The 16,116-nt window shown below is 57.8% G+C and overlaps 1 long non-coding RNA gene across 1 annotated transcript; it reads right to left on the reverse strand.

The window, feature by feature from the left end:
• Positions 1–6,827: 6,827 nt before the first annotated feature.
• Positions 6,828–13,173, reverse strand: LOC149121097 (uncharacterized). The gene is made up of 3 exons (XR_016223953.1): positions 12,942–13,173; positions 7,650–7,787; positions 6,828–7,550 (listed from the first exon to the last, which is right to left on the reverse strand). It is a non-coding gene; the product is annotated as an uncharacterized LOC149121097 (long non-coding RNA).
• Positions 13,174–16,116: the final 2,943 nt, after the last annotated feature.

The following is a 16,116-nucleotide window of genomic DNA, read 5'->3' on the forward strand; positions in this document are numbered from 1 at the left end:
TTGCCTGCTTCAGGAGGCCAGACAAAGGCCCGAGGGCTTGGGCTGGGGGTTCTATAAGGGCTTTTCTTTGCTGACTGCATCTTCCATTGGGGGCAGGGCCGCTCCATCATTTGCAGATCTGCCTGGGGGACTGGCTTTGGAGGAGGACATTCCTGCCCTCCCCTGTGGCCCAGAAGAGGCGGGATCAACTTGGTGGGTATGCATAGCTCCTACCCTCTGCCTTGGGGCTGGCCTGTAGAGAGGCCCCTTCTCCTCTGCTCCCCTACCAGTCTGAGGCTGCCCAGGGAAGGCCCCAGTGGGCAAATTCCAGGTGGTCTCTCTGAGGCAGTGGCAGGTGGGAAGAGAGCCTAGCTGGGGACTCCCAGCTCCAGGGAGCTAACGATGGCCATTTATAGTCATTGCACTTTTGTGGCATGAACTTGACATTTCATCTGCATAGATCAGATCCTACACCTGCTCACCCAGCTCTGTGCTTGGACAGGGAAAAGGGTTGCGATGGGTCTTTCCTGGGGCATCCATGGCTGGGTCCTGAGTGGACGAAGAAAGTGGGAAGCCACAGTCACCCCATCCCTGCATGTGGCCTGCACTGGGCTGTTTGGGTTGCATATAGAAAGTGCTCGATTTTTGCAGACACTCTTGTCTATACAACCTGAGCAACATGGGAGCCAGGACCCAGGCTTCCGCTTGTCTTGTGTTCAGCATCATGCGATGAAAGAACAGGCAGAGGAATGAATGAATGAGAAGCAACACCGCACACAGGACCGTGGGGTCATAAATACAAATGGTTTCACATCTGAACCCCACCACTGACCGGCTGTGGCCCTGAGTAGGCTGCATATCTTTCTTGAGCCTTAATTCCTCCGCCCATAAAGTGGAACTAGCGATACCACCTTGTAGGACGGCCTATGACTGAGATCCCCTCCCAGCTCTGCCGTATGTGTCCCCACAGCTCCGTCCTGGGGACCCATCAGGCCCAGGAGGCTGTGAGAGTCGAGGCGGTGGTGGCACCGCGCTCACCAGAGTTGCTGGACACAGAAAGCAGAGTGGCTGCTGGCCTGGGTCAGGGCCGGGAAGCCTACCCTGGAGACCGGGCAGGGTGCGCCCACTCACTCTCCTAGGTCTGGCTCTGGACCAGGTCAGACCTCACCCCAGCCAGTCTTAGAGGCGGGCCCCACCCAGCCTCAGGGAACCCAAAGCCTGTGCCCCAGAGGGAAGGCGGCCAGCGACGGCTCCATCCTTGGCGCCATCTTCCCTCACAAAGAGCGGTGCTCTCTGAAGCCCGGGGCCGAGCAGCAGTAAAAGAGCCATAAAGGGAGCCAGAGACGGGAAGAGTCGCCATAAACCAGGGACGGAGTGGGGCAGTTTCCTCACTGATAAGGGCCTCCAGGGCTCCAAGGAGCCTGCCGTCATCCCCAGGGATTGGTCCCTGCCCTTAGGTCTTTGAATCCTGGGTTCAGAGTTTAGGGAGGAGAAACAGAGGCACAGGAAAGAGCGCGCGGGGTGGGGGCTGCGGGAGGGCACTGGGAGGGGCCGCTTCCTGTGGGCCACATCCTCCGTGCAGTGGTCTCAGACAGATCCCCTCATTTGCTCGCCCACCCTGGAAGCAGGAAACAGTGTTTTCAGGTGATTGTTCAGGGAGCGCAGCCCCGGAGTGGAACACGCTACACCATTTGCGGGGTACAGTCTCCTTGTCCAACATTCACTGGGGGTTCAAGATGGCGACAGCAGGGCGTTAACCCTCGCATAGGGCCCTGCGGGGGAAGGGTCTGGTGTGACTACACAGGGCGCAGGCCCATGAAGCCAGCCCTCCCTGGAGGGGCCGAGGGGCCAGATGAGGGTCTCATGGTGCTGCAGCAGAAGTGCCCCCCCCCCATCGTGGGAAAACACAAGGCTTGGGGTTGGTCTCTTGACTCTCCATCATCCTTCTAGAAGGTGGACACCAGCCGCCAGCCTCAGGCAGGCTCGGAGAGGACATGGAACAAGTAGGGGCAGGGTTGCAAGAAGTCAACCTCCACCTGTTCAGACCCCGACCTGGGGCAGCGGAAGTGGCCAGGGCAGGAGGGAGCAGCCTTGTCCACCGGCTCTGCCTCCAGGAACTGGCCTGCCTCTCGGAGCCCAGGGCCCATGCCTGCTAGCGAGTTCCTTAAAAGCCGCGCTCCAGGGTTTGCTTCTCTTCCGAGTGACAGGAGTCAGGGCTCAGAGGCCCAGATCTCTCCAGCCTGGTCTGAGCCGCAGTGTTAAGGACCACAGCCATCAACTGATGCGGCTTCTGTCCCTTTGCCAGGCGGCTGTGTGTTCCCCCCGGCTGCACACGCAGTTGGCAGGGTTTGGGGTCCACATCAACTCCAGAGGCCCCTCCAAGACCTCATCTGTGCCAGGAGGGCACTGAACGTTAGCATTGCTGTCCCCTACACGCCCCAGATCTCAGCTGGGGCAGGGCCCAGCCTCACCTCCAGGTGGCCAGACTCACCCGGTAGGGGGAGCAAAGACTGCCACCCACTTTCTCCACTGCCGTCCTTCCCAGCCTGGGTGACCCTGGGCCTCCCTGGAGGCTGACGACCGGGGCTGGTCTGTACGCTGGGTCAGCCCTCGGGTCCAACATTCAAGCAGGATACAGACGGATGCTGAGGGCTTGGGCTCCTTTCTTCTCGCCCTGTGGCATTTTCCAAGGAGTCTTTGTATCCATGCCTCAAGGGAAAGGATCTGGTTTCTCAAACGCTCCTGGAGTTACCGGCGAGTCTAGAACGATCTTGTTCCTTCCTGCAGCCTGCCCCGGCGTTCGGAGCTACGCAGACCAGTGAGAATTTGGAACAGCATTCACACTGGAGGGGCTGATGAAGGAAATCACGTACACAGGAACGCCACGGAGTCACGGAAAAGGTCAGGGCATCAGGAATGCTTGTGCGATGACATTATGTCCAAAGAGCAAGACGCACGCAGAATTGTGTGGAATATGTCCTCAGCCGGGTAAGACGGAAAACAAGACTTTGCCGAGCCCCGGAGGTGGGAGGATGGCTCATTTTTGCACAGCTGTGTGGTGCCCCAGATGGCTCCGCTTAGCACCTGGGGCACCCCGCCCCCTTCCTGGGCACAGCCGACCTGAGGACAGTGGGCAGCATCCTTCACGAGCCGCCACTCGCGTGCTGGCCAGCTTGACCAGCTGACCCGAGCCATCTGGCCCAGGAAGATGAGCTGGGCCGTTCAGTTCTTCTCTTGAGCTCAGAAATCCGGACTAAGAAACAAAGGAAAACATGTGCTCCGCGGGGCTGGAGCTACAGAGCAAGGCTGGGGCCGTGGCAGCCTTGGGAGAGGAGCTCGCCCAGGTTTGCAGGGAGCAGGGGTCAGAGGCCAGCATAGAAACCCAAGCAGGTGCCTCCGCCACAGGGGCTTCGCTCTTGCCAGCTCACTCCCATTCTCCTCGCAGTCACCTCTGACCCTAGCACCTGAATATTATCTTGTACCATCCAACATTTCTACGACTTTAAGCAACTTTAATAAACTTTTAATAAAATAACGCTCCACCGGAAGGGGATTCCACAGCACCCCCAGGGAACCCTCCCATGTCTGAGTGCCTTCCTCTACTGACGCGCCTCCACTCATGATGGCGTCCCCACCAACCCGTTGTAAGTTGGAGATATCATTACGTCCAAAGTGCACTTGAGACACCTAGCGCACCAGATGTCATAGCTTAGCCCCGCCTACCTTACCTGTGCTCAGAATGCTTATGCAAAAACCTCAAACCACATGGACTCTCAGCTCTCTCTCTCTCCACACACACACACACACACACACGCCAGGGCGTGAGCATACTAGAAACAGGTGGGTGTTTGGCACAGCGTTTCAGCCCTGGGTGTTTGCAACACTTGCATCCTGTATCTTAGCACCTGCGCTGGAGTTCACTCAAGACCCAGCTGTCTGCCAAGGTGCACCCTGGGAGGCAGCTCGGGCACCTGGGTCCCCGCCACTCCCGTGGGAGCCCAGATTGACCTCCTGGCTTTGGCCTGGCCCAGCCCTGGCCGTTGGGGATGTTTGGAGATGACTTAGCTGGTGGGAGATGCCTCTCTGTTGGTCTCTGTCTGCCTTTTAAATTAAATAATAATATAACAATTTGTAAAAACGAAACCACACACATCACTGGGTTTGCAGTTTGAAGGCTATTTCCCCGCGAGGGCGGCGGCTGGCTGGGGACTCCGAGCAGAGGCCTTGTGATCCTGCAGCCCCTCGGTTCCCCTCGCACGCTCCTCCTCTGGGCCTCCCTGCTCCTCACACTCCCCGCACCTCAGGCCCTGGACTCGCAGGAGGCAGCGGGGTGGCTGGAACGGTCCCTCTCCTGGTGCGGATGCACACACACCTCCAGAGCTTCTGTGAACTTCCAGGCTGCCTGAGCCAAAGGGGCCTGGGGTGGGGGGCGCTGGGTAAAGCACCCAGCAGGTGCGCCGCTCCTGACCCTGGCACCTGCTCCATCCCCAGCCCCTGCTCTGTTCCTAATTTCACCACACAAAAGCCGTGGGAACTGGGCAGATTTTTTTTTTACCCTTCTGGCACCTCAGTTTTCTCAGCTGTGGAATGGGAATAAGCCTTTCTGCTGTGGAAGGGTGAAATGGGCAAATGGACACCAGGGCCCACGTATACAGCAAGTGCCCTGTAAATGCAGGTCTACCTTCAGCTCAGGAAACCAGTCTGTGGCTGCCCTTCCCCTCCCCATGGGAAGAGATCATCGGGGGAGCCAGGCGGGGGCTGGGCGGTCACCTCGGGTCAGGTGGGTGACTACCTTTCCGCCACCGGACCGTGGCTCGCTTTGCAGACCGTGTCACCAGGCCGCGCTGTCCTGGCCCAGGCAAGGCTCTGCAACCAGGTTTGGAAACACGTGTCAAACCCAATTCCAACCAGATGAGGCTGGCCCGCTTCCAAGGCTGGCTTTCCATCCCCGCCGCGGCCAGGGGGAGCCTTGCCCAGATCCCCTCCGTGGGCAGCCAGGCCTGTTTGTTCCCTGGAGCCCTGGGTCCAGCCTGACAAGCTCACCTCTCCATTCAGAAGGTCCAAGCCGTGAGTCACGGAGCCCGGCGCCACTGGGGAAGGCTAGGTGCGGGCTCAAGGGCGCAGCCACATCCGGAGACCCCATCCGCCCCGGCCTGTGGTTAAGCCGGGGCCAGTCCTCTCCCGGACAGGCAGGGAAGGAGCTGGGCGAAGAGGGGATACTTTTTTAATGCCCACAACACAACATGGGGTGAGCCGGAGCCTCCTCCAGGGCACCCCCGTGGAGCCGATGGGCCTGGGGCACTTGGCCAGGGGACCAGTGACTACTCTTTGCTGGCTTAAAAATGGTGACTGAAAACAAAAAATGCTTACCGCCAGCACCCACCCACCCCCAAACCCACTGGAGAACACAGCATACCAGCAAAGTCACAGAAGGAAAGGAAATCCAAATGTTTTCAGTTTAGCTATTAAGCATAGTTTCCAGCGAGTGTACTCATGTCTTGAAATGAAACAGATGAAAGCAACATGTGTCAATGGTTGTAGGAAGGCAATAATGTCATCAACAGGAAATAAAGAAATTCAACACTGAAGCTTCAGCCCAGAACTTAACTCTTCTGTTGTCCCCAAGGCACCGGAGGACGCCTCCTGCCAGTCTGGGTCCCTGCCCCTCTACACCTGCTCCCAGGCCCTGACGGAAGCCCCAGCCGGGCTCTTGGGCACCGAGAAGGATTTGCTTTGTTTCTGGAGGGATGATGGCCTGGGGCGGCCGGGAGCCCCGCGGGGCTCTGGAGCAAGCGATACTGTACCGCCTCGGCTCTCCATGAAGAGGCTACAAAGGTTTGGCTGCGGGACCACACTTAAGAGTTCCTGGCAAGGGCAGTGCCGGCTGCTGGCAGAGGCAGCCGAGCCAAGGCCAATGTGTTGGCCCTAACAGGGCGGGTGGCGCCACTGAGGAGTCCCGCAGGCCCTAAGAAGCCCTGCATGCGGCTCCCAGGCCAAGGCTACAGATGGAGCAGGCCAAGGTCGAGGCTATCCCTCCTCGGCTGGAATAAAGGGAGTGTGCGCACAAGGCCCCGCGGCCAACCCCAGCGAGCCGCAGAGGGAATGGTGACCCTGGGTCCCTCCGTCTCGGATGCATCCACACTGCTCGGCTTTGGGGATGTTGGACTCACTGTCTACTCTGCACATCACGTGCAAATCCAACATGCAAAAATCTAAAAATCAGCCGGCGCCGTGGCTCAATAGGCTAATCCTCCACCTTGCGGCGCCGGCACACCGGGTTCTAGTCCCGGTTGGGGCGCCGGATTCTGTCCCGGTTGCCCCTCTTCCAGGCCAGCTCTCTGCTATGGCCAGGGAGTGCAGTGGAGGATGGCCCAGGTGCTTGGGCCCTGCACCCCATGGGAGACCAGGAAAAGCACCTGGCTCCTGGCTCCTGCCAGGATCAGTGCGGTGCGCCGGCTGCAGCGGCGGCCATTGGAGGGTGAACCAACGGCAAAGGAAGACCTTTCTCTCTCTGTCTCTCTCTCTCACTGTCCACTCTGCCTGTAAAAAAAAAAAAAAAAAAAAAAAAAAAAAAAAAAAAATCTAAAAATCAGATAAACGAATGGATCCAACAGAGGAAGCAGTGGCTCAGAGCAAGAGCGTCTGTTAGCGCCGTTTAGACCCAGCCTGTGAGAAGGCACGCAGGTGCTACGGTGGCGGACAGTGCTCTGGGCTGCACCTGGACCCGCCTGGGAGTCCCGGGGAGAGGTATCCGCAAGCCCAGTCTCCGAGCTCTGCAGCTAAACATGACTCAGGAGGTCATGTTTAGGAGTGGGGGACTTGGCCCACAGAGTTTTAGACAAGCCTGGCCCGGAATATCCTAAAACAAAGGGGCGGTGGCATTGTCATTATGTGCAGATCAAGGTAATGGGGAGAAATGAGTCACTTCCTTCCCCCATAGTCTTTTTTCTTAAGATTTTATTTATTTGAAAGTCAGAGTTACACAGAGAGAGGAGAGGCAGAGAGAGAGAGAGAGAGAGAGAGAGAGAGAGAGAGGTCTTCCATCTGCTGGTTCACTCCCCAGTTGGCCACAATGGCTGCAGCAGCACTGATCCGAAGCCAGAAGCCAGGAGCTTCTTCCGGGTCTCCCACATGGGTACAGGGGCCCAAGGACTTGGGCCATCTTCTACTGCTTTCCCAGGCCATAGCAGAGAGCTGGATGGGAAGTGGAGCAGCCGGGACTTGAACCGGTGCCCATATGGGATGTCACACTGCAGGCGGCAGCTTTACCTGCTACACCGCAGCGCTGGCCCCTCTTGCATAGTCTTAAAGGAACAGAACAAAACATCTGGCAGGTCTTGACGTGGGATGCCAGGTCTGAGTATTTCGGTAGTCACTCGGAGATGTGTGCTGACAGTCAGCGTGGGACGCTGGAGGCGAGTGCTGAAGACTGGGTGCTGAACAATGAGGATTTATTTCTCCCACCTCTGGAGGCTGGAAGTCTAAGATGCAGACGCTGGCCGATCCGTTTCCTGGTGAGGGCCCTCCTGCCCAGCACGCAGAAGGCCGCCTTCTGGTGGTGTGCGCACGTGCTGGGGAAAGACGGCGAGTCCTCTGACACCTCTCCTTGCAAAGGCACAAATCCCGCCCTGTGAGACCCACCCTCACGGCCTCAGCACCCCAGGACTTACCCCAGAAGCCCATCTCCAAATACTGCGGGTTTAGGGGGGCGTAGTTCAGTCGCAGCCCTGAGTCTCCTGCAGCTCCTAGGGGAGCAATGCCAGGTCCGCCTGAGCCACGCTGGGTGCCCGCTGTGCGCCACATCCTGGCTGGGGTTCAAGGGCAGTGTCAGCCTCGGGCAGACACAGCTTTGTTTTCTGGGAGCCCTCACTGTGCAACAATAACAGGGCAAGGGCCAAGGTGAGGAAGCACCCAGGTGCCAGGGCGCTGGCGGGGGTCCTGGGTCCACTCTGGGTGAGCTGACAACGTGGCACAAGCAGCCGAGGCGGCTGAGAAGGGCACCACAGCCCCAGAAGATGGAACCGAGTCAGCAAAGGCTCAGAAGCTAGAACTGCCTTGGGAGCGGGGTCTGTACCCTACTGGGCTGCATCTGGGCAGGCACATAACGTGCAAGGCAAGGGGGTGTCCAGAGTGCAGGTGGGCAGGACCGGACCCAGGAGAGACCCAGTGGTTCGCTGGACAGGTAAATGGTTTCAAACCAGGTAGCAAGGGAGCCGTGTATTCCAAGTTGTGTTTAAAAAACTCCCAATTGTGGGAGTGTCGAAGCTGGACGTAAGAACCGGGGGACTTAGGAGGACCCCAGGGAATCCATGACATTGATCTCAGAGATGGTATTTGCTTGGACATTGACTTTTTTTTAAAGATTTATTTTATTTATTATTTGAAAGTCAGAGTTACACAGAGAGAGGAGAGGCAGAGAGAGAGAGAGAGAAAGAGAGAGAGAGAGAGAGGTCTTCCCATCCACTGGTTCACTCCTCAGAAAGCCGAAGCAGCTGGAGCTGTGCTGATCCGAAGCCAGGAGCCAGGAGCTTCTCCTGGTCTCCCATGTGGGTGCAGGGGCCCAAGGACTTGGGCCATCCTCCACTGCTTTCCCAGGCCATAGCAGAGAGCTGGATCAGAGGAGGAACAGCCGGGTCTTGAACCGGCGCCCATTTGGAATGCCCTCGCTTTAGGCCAGGGCATTAACCGCTGCGTCACAGCGCCGGCCCTGACATTTTATTTCAGCAATTGTTGCAGCTTGGGCTCCTCAGAGCGGATTCTGTATTGGGAATTCCTGTGAATTCTTAGAAAATAGTCTCCTGGAAAACCTGAGGGGTGCCACGGAAGTGGACAGGGACAGAGAAGGGAAGGAGGCCAGAAAGGGCCTAATATAAGGAAAACCCAGGGCATTGACTTTGGTTCAATCCCGGGCAGACCTGGAGGGGTGTAGCCACCCCTCCCCAGCGTCCTGGCTTGGGGACCAGGAGGCTGAAGATGCATACGCCAGGATCTGGGAGTCAGTGGCTGGGGGGATTTGGTGGGAGACACGGCCATTCGCTGCTCTCCAAGCTGCAGGTGGAATGGGTTCTAGTAGCTTCCACCAGAGATGCAGGAGGGAGAGTTGTGGGTGAAACATACAGAAGCCGGTGCCCGTGGCAGATGAGGGGTCGGCCAGCAGAGCACTGGGTGCACCCGTCACCGTGTGCGACGGCCCGAGGACAGCCAAGGCACCCCGCGAGCGCTCATCTCAGCCACGCCTGGCCGGGAATGAGCACTTGGGAAGCACTGGTGTGGCTCCACTCTAGAATGTCAAGGAAATCCCCAAACGGGACAGATGGCGCTAGCTCCATTTTGAGGATTAGGGGAATCTTGTGGCTCCAAAAAGTTCCTCCCAGCTGGAAGGGGCGAGGGCCTTGGCAGAGAAAGGAATGCTGGCCCCGCGTTGACCTTGCCAGCTTACCGCGAACCACATCAATGGCTACAACAGTGCTTGGCAGTGAATATTGGGGCCCACCCAAGGGCTGCCCCTGACTGCTTAACTGAACGGACGGCAAGGTCAAGTTCCATCTGTCGGTGACTCAGTGTTCTTATCTCCACATCCAGGATGGTTCTGGCCATCCTACTCACCTCTAAGACTGTTGTACAGACACAAAAGCGGTGCCAGCCCAGGCAAGTTCGCCAGGCATGTTCAAGAAGGCATGCTGTAAATCCACAGGGCAATCTCACTTCTGAAAGGGCGAGTGGCGGGGAAAGACGCCCGCACAAGGCTGCCCTTGGAAGCGTCATGCAAATGAGGGGAGGTGCACAGCGGGAACTTGGACCTCAGGGTCCTTCCCTGCAACCCGAGTCGTCACACGCACGCCATTTCTTTCTGAAATGCAGTGAACCCCTAAACGTTTGAATGACCTCTTCAGACTTGAGGATAAGCAAAGATCAAAGTCAGCCGGCCAGTGAGACTTGGACAGGCCCTGCCCAGGCCCAGCGCCACGTCCCTGCCTGCTCGCCCTCCTGGTCAGGCCAGACGCTCGGCCAGCCGCTTGTCAACTCCAAGTCCCGCCCCCACCCTCCTGGCCAGGTGCTCCAGACCCATTTAGCCCCAAGGGTAACGTCTTCCTTGTTACAGGAATAGGGACACTGTCATCTCTGTCTTGGTTTCCGAAATCGACATCACGGGGCCACTGTCCCTTTCCTCCTTTGGCATCCTCTCCCTAGTAGACCAACAAGCAGATCTCCCTCTAAAATGTTCATATCTGGCCCCAGGCCATTTGCAAAGCCTACTTGTCTACGACCACAAAGTTTCAAGAAAAAAAAAAACCTAAACTATGACCATAGCCTCTCAACCATCTGGTGACTGACATTTTGTCTCTGTCAGCTTCTCTGTGAGGGTCTGTTCATTGCACTGTCCCAGAGGCAGAGAGCGAGGGGCAGGGAGTTCCTCATTGTGGGGTGGCTAGGCTCTCCTGGGACCCCAGTGTGTCCGTGAAAATCTCGTTGGACAGTCAGGGAGCCCTGCCTGCAGCCCTGCTCAGGGCAAGGATGAGAGTCATTCACCTGTTCAAGCCCAGAACTTGAACTTCACGCCAGGCAGGCACCCAGCACAGGTGGGTGCTCCCAAGGCCCTGAGACCAGGCGCATCTACAAGGCCATGGCACCTGGCCAAGCTAAGTCAGTGAGTGGCGGAGTTTGGACTCGAACACAGGGCTGTGTGACTTCAAAGTCTGGACTCGTTCCAGCACACCGTACACGTGTGTCAACGGAGACATCTGGTTACAGCATCATAAAGATCACGGCCTGGCAATGCTCCCCAGCAGCCAGCCGGACACATGCCACCGCCTCGTGACCCTGACCCGAGGCACATCTGTGCTGAGAAGGGGCTCTGGGTAAGAGCCGGCAGGAGGCTCCAGGGCTGGGGGTGTCGTGGGGTGAGGCTGGGGGAAGGCCACGCTAAGCAGTTTCCTGTCTTTCCTCCTAAGAGGGTGTCAATGGCTGTGGTATGTAGGATCTAAATTAGCAGATGAGTTTAAACATTTCTTTGGGGATTGGATTCTGGAGTTGATGGCACCATTTTCCTTATCAGTCAACACTGGACATTTCCCATAATTCTCTAGAACAAACCAAATGTGATGAACTGACTTCCGAACTTTCGTCAGCATAGTTTGAGGGTGTGTGACCCGTATGTGCCACGGAGTGCCTGTTTGCCCATTACTCGACCTTCTCGAAACCCCCCACTACGACCGTTGCTTCTGGACTTAATAAAGAGGGGTGGGCGTTGGGGTGCAGCAGCCCAAGTGGCCTTTCAGGATGCCCACTTCCCACACCCCAGTGCCTGCGGCTGAGTCCCGCCTCTGCTCTGGATCCGACTTCCTGCTAATGCACCTGGGAAGGCAGCAGGCAAGGCCCAAGCGCTTGAGTCCCTGCCCACCCACGTGGGAGACCTGATGCAGTTCCTGTCTCCTGGCTTTGGCCTGGCCCAGCCCTGGCTGTTGTGAGCATCTGGGGAGAGAATCAACAGATGGAAGACTTTCTCGCTCGCTCGCTCTCGCTCTCGATCTCTCTCTGTCAATCTGCTTTTCAAATCAATCAATACAACTTTTTTTTTTTTTTTAAAGGCTGGACGTGAACTTGGACTTGTAGCTCAGATCACAGGTGTTAAGGGCGCTGAACCGAAGGGGCTGGTGGCTCCTGGTCAGAGCCTTCTCTCTCTTCCGGAGATGGTCATCGTCCAAAGGGCAGGCTGCTGTGGGCAAGTAGGCCACAGCGCCACGTGGGCCGCCCCGCTCTGCCCTGATCCTCCCGCTGCAGGCCCTAGCTCGCCGGTCTGTCCAGGAGCAGGGCTTGTGGCTTGAGCTGCTGCAAACCCTTTGCTAGGGTGGCAGTCACTGCTGCTCCCTGAGAGGTCTGCGTGAGGACTGCAGATGGCTGGGCCCTCCGAGAGGGGACACAGCCCTGCGGCCATCGCACACACCTAGGGAACACAGACGGAGGCGCACTCCGGGTCAGCTAGAGGCCTGGGGTGGGTTTCCCTGTCCTTGGAGGAGGCGGGTGGCTGTGTGCAGCAACCCAGGAGGCCTGGGGCTGGCCGGGCTAAAGCCTGCTGGCATCGGTGTAGGGTCTCCCGCAGCCTCCCGACGGGCCAGGCCCAGGAATTCGGTCAGAGAGCCCTGCCCCATCTGCAGAGGGAGGCTCTAGCCACCCTGGCAGCTGTTCAAGTGTCATCCATTTCAAAGGCCTTTTGTTAAACGTCTAACGGCCAAAAGGACAGCCTGAAGCTCTCCTGGTGACCTGGAAGCCTAGAGAGCTCCCTTCCAATGCAGGCAACCAGGAACCTGGGGCTGGGCCCTCAGCGCCGTGAATCAAGGCCCGGGTCCCAGGTGGCCATAATGGCCAGCAGGAGGCGCCCGCTCGCCTCTGGCTCTTATTGGACGTTCAGAGCAGGAAGGGGACACGGGGGCTCTGGACAGGCTGGGCCTCCCCTGGGCCAGGGCCTGCTCAGGTGCTGGCCCAGCGTTGGCCGTGGGAGGCCCAGCTCGGCCTCTGCTCTGGGTTTGGCTCCCGCCGATGATGTGCTGGAGAGCTGGGGTCGTCACCTCAGCGGCCGGGAATGCCCTCCCCTCCTTCATAAAATAAAGATGACGGCCTGGCATCTCTCTCTGTTGGGGGCCAGGGGTGTGTCCAAGCCCAACCCCACCACTGCCCGGCCCCCAGACCAGCACGGGGTGGCCTTGGGCTCCTGGGCTCCATTCCCAGGGCACCAAGACTGGAAGGTTCCCCCACCCCCAAGCATCCTCATTGGGTTTGAATTCCGGATGGCGGTGGAGCAGGGGTGGGGCCGGGTGGAACCCTGATCTCCCCAGTGCCCTGAGGTTCCGGGGTCTGTGCAGTGGCAGGGAGCCCGGGAGGGGTGCTGGGGCTGGGGGCCGCGGCCAGCCGGCAGGTTCCCTGGGCCCGGGGGGGGGGGCGGGGGGGGGCGGGCAGAGCCTTACCTGGAGCTTTGAAGCTCCTCCTGACTCCAGACTTCTCAGGTCAGCGGCTACAAATGTTCATAAAATTAAAGCCACCTGAGAGCTGGGGCTGGCGCTCCTTTGAAAGCAGCTCTGTGATAGGTTATTACCCTCAATTACCTCGTTGTCCACTCTTAGCTTGGGGTTAAACTCTTAACTCTTCCCTTTGAAGTCATCATCCTTTCATCTATCACTGGACCAAGGAATTTCAGGACAATCATCAATGGAAACTTCCTAAGAATAGAAGAGCCGGGAGGGGAAAAGGTGTGAATATCCCTTTAACTGCGGGCTGGTGGGGGAGGGGGCGGCGGGTCGCGGTGGCTGTGCACCGCCCCCCCCCCCCCACACTTGAAGAAGAAGGGAAGGGGGTGGGGTGGGGAATCCAATAACAACAACCCAGGGAGCACTTTTCAGATCCTCTGGAAAATAAAGAGAAAGCGATAATTTGGGGGGCCTTTAGAGGGGTGCAGGGCGCCCTCATCAAAGGGGAAGGGAAAGTAATGAAGCAAAAAGACACAATTAAAGAATGGACTTAATTAGGGCTTTGATGTCTGACGTGGGGCTCCGCACTCACAGGGGGAGGGGGCGCGCGGCTGCTGCGCCAGGAAATGGCTTGTTAAGATCTGTCCCCAACAGGCTGCCGGGGACAGGCCAGGCAGGCCCTCCCGGACCCTCGCCACCGGGAGGAAAGACCCCCGCTAGCGTTGCATCGTTATTATTACTGTTGTTGTTGTTATTTGCAGAAGTGTTTCTGGGTGTCCCAAGGCTGCGGCTCCTTGGGGGTCACTACGCAGCCTGCGTCCCCGCGTTTAAAAGGAGAGGGCCGGGGCGGGGGGGAGTCGGGAGTCGGGGGGCCGGGGAGGGTGGGCTGGGGGAGAGGGGAGAGGAAGGGAAGGGAAAGATGGCGGGGTGCTAACTAACGTTGGAAATGTGTGTTTCATTTCTCCTTCCCGTCTAATCCCATTTGGAACGCTTGTCTACACAGACAAGATGAAACGCCGAGGGGAAGAGCCTGTTCCAGCCCGCGCCCAGCGACGGCGACCGGGGACGGGGGACCGGGGACCGGGGACCCGGGCAGGCGCGGCCTGGCTTTAGGTGCGCCCGAGCCCGCGCCGCTCCGCCTGGCACACGCGCGCGCGCGCGCACGCCGCCACCCGAGGAGCCGAAAGCTCACATTTTTGCCCTGGTTGCAGCTCCTCCACTCACTACAAAAAAAAAAAAAGAGTAAAATAAAAACACCCTTTATTGTGTGCAACATCTGGAAAGCGGTCTCCGCGGTGCGCCACCGCCAGGCCAGCGGCTCGGCGCGCGCGGTGCGTACCCGCAGCTGCGGGGAGGGCTCCCCGTGCACGCGGGTGCAGCCCCCAGCCTCCTGGCGGTCCCGGGTCACGCCCTCCTGCCAGGCTATGAGAAACGCACCCTGCCCGGAGACCCTCGCACTTACGCCTAGGATTGGATTGGAAATAAGTCTGTTGGGTTTTTATTTCTTTCCTCTGATGCGCGCGCGCACACACACACACACACACACACACACTCAGCACTGGGGCGGTGTGTGTGGGGGGGCGGCAGCAGGTTTTGAAAAGTGGAATGGTTTGCGGGAAAAGATCAAAATGTCTCCTACTTTCTCCAAAAGTCTAGGGCTCTTTTTTCCCAGGGCTGAACTTTATCTGAGGGAGAGAGAGAGACACACACACACACACACACATCCTTTAAAGCTGCAGCCCTGGTTTCTTTTAGGTCACTCTTCCATTGCTTGGGTTTAAAGGGAGCTGGGGGGTCAGAAGTGTGGGCATGCCACTCAACAGGAGCCGGGGCCTCGGGGCTCACACCCTCCTGTTCTGCGGGCTGGGGGTCCAGCGTGAGTCTGAGGGGGACTTGCCAGCTAGATGGCCCGCAGCTCCTGCTCAGCCAACGGGAAGTCATAGAAATTGAGGATGGCTTGGGCTGCTGTCCCCTGGGGGCTGTCCTAGGTCATCTCCGATGGGATGACACGGGGTACCCACATCCACCAGAGTCCAAGGTGCAGGACAGTCTAAGGGGGCTACAATGCACCTGCTACCAGCCAATGTCAGCGCTCACGTTGCACCACAGAAGCCAAGTGTGACTTGCACACCCACCAAAGTTGCTTTGCGGCAGATGCGCAGGCCGGGCAGGAACTTCCCCCTGAGCTGCAGGGCCTCAGCTGCTGGTGGGTCAGAATCATCACTACCTAGGGAGCCCTGCTGCGAAGGGGGACAGGTGTCGGGGTGTCGGGGGCCCGGTCCTCGGGGCGGGCTCCTCCATCTACAGCGGTTTTCCCATCTTTGCACAGCGGAAAGTCAGATGTTTAGGGAAGGAGGAATAAAAAACCTTATGGAGGAATTGGGGTTTTAAAAAGAGTTTTTAAATGGGGCCAGCACTGGGGTGCAGCCTGTGATGCCAGTCTCTCATATGGGCTCCTGTTCATGGCCCAGCTGCTCCACTTCTGATCCAGCTTCCTGCTAATGGCTTGGGAAAAGCAGTGGAAAATGGTCCAAGTGTTTGGGCCCCTGCCACCCACTTGGGAGACCCGGAAGAATCTCCAGGCTCCTGGCTTTGGCCTGGAGCAGCCCTGGACATTGCAGCCATCCAGGGAGTGGACCAGCGGATGCAAGATCTCTTGTTCTGTGTCTCTTCCTCTCTGTTACTGACTTTCAAATAATCAAGCAAATATATATGTTTAAAGTTTTAAAATGTCCTGTTATTTTAAAATCCTTTTGAAAGTATTTCATTTAATATTTTCACAAAGGGAATATATGATACAAAGTATTTTTTAAAAAAATGTTTATTTTTATCTATTTGAAAGGGAGGGTGAGAGAGAGAGAGAGAGATTGATCTTTCACCCACTATTCACTCCCCAAATGCCTGCAGCAGCCAGGGCTGGGGTAGGCCAAAGCCGAGAGCCAGAAACTCTGAGTCTCCCACATGGGTGGCAGGGGCCCAAGTACTTGAGCCATCACCTGCTGCCTCCCAGCCTGCATTAGCAGGAACTTGGATGGGACTTGAACCGGTACTCCGGAGTCCCAAGAGGTGGCTCAACCTCTGCTTCACAAAGCCCTCCCCACCAAGCGTATTTTTAATGATTGGTTTTGGGGAGTCTAATCCTGGCTTCTGGTGGGTTATTATGCTGGGCACACAG

This window comes from Oryctolagus cuniculus, chromosome 17 (assembly GCF_051225735.1).
Source record: "Oryctolagus cuniculus isolate XC-2025 breed Fujian yellow rabbit chromosome 17, ASM5122573v1, whole genome shotgun sequence".
Taxonomy (NCBI): Eukaryota; Metazoa; Chordata; class Mammalia; order Lagomorpha; family Leporidae; genus Oryctolagus; species Oryctolagus cuniculus.